The following is a 3,285-nucleotide window of genomic DNA, read 5'->3' as shown; positions in this document are numbered from 1 at the left end:
TACTAATCCTGCTAATAAATGGAGCAATCTCTGTCTGAATTTCTGTATGTAGATTTTTTTTATTTTCCACAACCGCTGCTCTGCTAAGTTCTGATTCTTGTGGCCAATTAATGCAGAATACCAGGTCATTCGGAAGGGTTTCACTGGCTTTTTCTTGCCCCTGTATCCATGAGAGCCAGCGTTGGACTCAGTGGAGCCGGATAACCCCAAGAGGGACAGACTAAGTTGAACTCACTTAGTGGTCCAGGCCCCTTCTCCGTTCTGTTTCTAGATGTTATTTATTTTACTGTCTTTATGTTCTATTAAAGAACAGATATGTTTAGGTTCTACGGACTGCATGTTAAAAACATTTATAAAAAATACAGTAACTCTGCAGCCCCTTATGCTCCATGGTTCCCCTGAATATTCCATGGTAGCCCTTTTCCTACCATCTTCCACATTTGAACATAAACAGAGCTGCTGCAACATCCGGCTGCACACTATCAGCCAGCATTTCAAGCTCCACCCCTCATCTGAGACGAACAGACCATCGGATTCACCCTCAGACCAAGCTCACAACTCCAGCCGGGTGAGCCCGACCACAGGAGTGAAAAGCGGGAAACCAAAACACTGCTGCTTCAACCTGCTGACACTCCACACACTGAATGTGAGACAAAAACCGGGACTCAAAGTGAAAGTAAATTTCAGTGAAGTTAGTAGAAGGGGGAGGGGAGCCATGACTGACTGTAGTTTCTGTCTGCTGTGTTTTCAGCTTCACTCAAGAGACTAAATGGCTTCCAGATTAGAGGAGGAACTCCACTGTGCGGTCTGTCAAGAGGTCTTTAGAGATCCTGTCGTTCTGTCATGTAGCCACAGCTTCTGTAAAGACTGTCTGAAGAGCTGGCGGACAGAGACACAAGAAAAAGTGTGTCCACTTTGTAAAATAAGGTCTTCAAATGCAGAACCGCCTTGTAACCAGGTGTTAAAGAACCTGTGTGAGGCCTCCTAACAGGAGAGAGATCAGAGAGCCTCAGAGGCTCTCTGCAGTCTGCACTCTGAGAAACTCAAACTCTTCCGTCTGGACCATCAGCAGCCAGTGTGTGTCATCTGCAGAGATTCAGAAAAACACACCAACCACATGTTCAGACCCATCGATGAAACTGCACGACAACACAAACGGGAACATGAGGAAACTCTGGAGCCCTTAAAGACGTGTTTTAAAAACATTAAAGTGAAGGTTTATCATACAGCAGAGCACATTAAGGCACATCCAGGCCCATCGCACAAAGAGGCAGATTAAGGAGCAGTTTACGAGGCTCCGTCAGTTTCTAGAAGAGGAGGAGGAGAACAGGAAAGCTGCTATGAGGGACGAAGAGGAGCAGAAGAGTCAGAAGAGTCAGAAGATGAAGGAAAAGATAGAGGCTCTGAGCAGAGATATAGCAGCTCTTTCAACCACAGTCAGAGCCACAGAGGACGAGCTGAGAGCCGAGACGTCTCATTCCTGCAGAACTACAAGTTTGCAGTGGAAAGAGTCCAGCAACGCCCCCTGCCGGATGATCCAGAGCTGGTCTCAGGAGCTCTGATAAACAAAGCCAAACACATGGGCAACCTGACCTTCAACGTCTGGAACAAGATGAAGGACATGGTCTCCTACACTCCTGTGGTTCTAGACACAAACACTGCTGGTCCAGGACTCCTCCTGTCTAAAGATCTGACCAGTGTGAGACCGGGAGAGAAAGAGCAGCTTCCTGACAATTCAGACAGGTTTGATTCATACCCCTCCGTCCTGGGCTCTGACGGCTTTAACTCAGGGACTCACTGCTGAGTGTCGAAATTGGAAACAATAGAGGCTGGATACTGGCTCTGTTAGTACAGTCCTTCCGGAGGAAGAGACACGCAGGGCCTGGATTCTGGGGAATAAGGTTCCTTGGAGGTAACTACTCAGCACAGTGACCACCAGCTCCGTCCACTGATCTCCACGTGCAGAAGAAGCTGCAGAGGATCAGAGTGAATCTGGACTGGAACAGAGGAAAGCTGTTCTTCTCTGATCCCGATACTAACACACGCATGCACTCCTTCACACACGCTTTCACTGAGAAGCTGCTTCCACTCATTTCCACTGTGGATCATCTCCCATTGAAGATCCTACCACTGAAGGTCTCCCTGACAGTGGAACAGAGCCACCAGAGACAAAGAGGATGATTTTGTTTATAGTATTGTTTATTTCTTGAAAAGCCACAGAAATTAACCTCTTGAACTGCACTTGTCCTCCTGCCATCACATTATTCCAAAACTATTTTTGTTTTTATTTTAATTCTGATTGTTTTTTTTTTAAATTTCATTTCTGTTCTCTTTTAGTTTAACAGTTTGCTTTTTCCTTCTGTTTCCAACTTTTTCATGGCTGTTAAATGATTTCACTCATCTTCTGATCTTCGTATTTGGTTTGTGTAGTCTCTTTTATTTTTGTCGATACTGTGTCATTTTTAATTTTTGTTAAGGCTTTTTATTATTTTGACTTTTTGTGGAGCCATGAAGACAAAGAAACAAACAAACACATTTATCAGTACCTGCATGTTTGAAAAGCTAATCATTGTTCAGATCCAACAAACTTTATTTTAAATTGTACTACTACTGCTAATAATAATAATAATAATAATAATAATATGTTTTGTGTCACTAAGTGTCTTTGAGTTTCAAAATTAAAGCTTTTGATAAAACATTCAAAAGTTGTTTATTTCTGTTGTGATGATAGCCTATGCAACATAGCCCTGCATCAAATATTACTTTTGTACTTTAGTAACTGTAAACCTGTAGTGAACCTGATTAAGATTAATACTATCAGTCAGTATTAACAGTAACATGATAACAAATAATAGTTAGTTTAACAATATCAATAGTAGGTAGTTTAGTCCAGTGGTTCCCAACCTAGGGGTCGGGCCCCTTCCAAAGGGTCACCAGGTAAATCCGAGGGGTTGGAGATGATTCATGGGAGAGGAAATAAGAAATGATACGGTAATGTTTTTTTCTTTTTTGGACTTTTCTCTTTGATTTTTCTGTGATCATTTTGACTCTTTGGGTCTCAAACAGTTATTTAAATGGAAAAATGTCTCCTCTCAGAGACGTGAAATGTGTGAAGAGACACATTACACGCTGATTTTTTTTCACAAGCCAAAAAGGTCAGAAACAACTGGATTAATCTTTAACAGTGTGCTGCAGTTTTAAGTTTTTCTTAAATGTAAGATCTTATTTGGATAATTAACTTGTAACTCTAGTATTCAAATAAATGTAGAGTAGTGAAAAGTACAA

At 42.1% G+C, this 3,285-nt stretch overlaps 1 pseudogene; it reads left to right on the top strand.

Annotated features, from left to right (window-relative positions):
* Positions 1–213: 213 nt before the first annotated feature.
* LOC120798158 lies at positions 214–2,622 on the top strand (annotated as a pseudogene).
* Positions 2,623–3,285: the final 663 nt, after the last annotated feature.

The sequence above is a fragment of the Xiphias gladius genome, chromosome 13 (assembly GCF_016859285.1).
Source record: "Xiphias gladius isolate SHS-SW01 ecotype Sanya breed wild chromosome 13, ASM1685928v1, whole genome shotgun sequence".
Classification (NCBI taxonomy): domain Eukaryota; kingdom Metazoa; phylum Chordata; class Actinopteri; order Istiophoriformes; family Xiphiidae; genus Xiphias; species Xiphias gladius.
The sequence above is the reverse complement of the archived record's forward strand: the minus strand, read 5'-3'. Positions and strand labels throughout refer to the sequence as shown.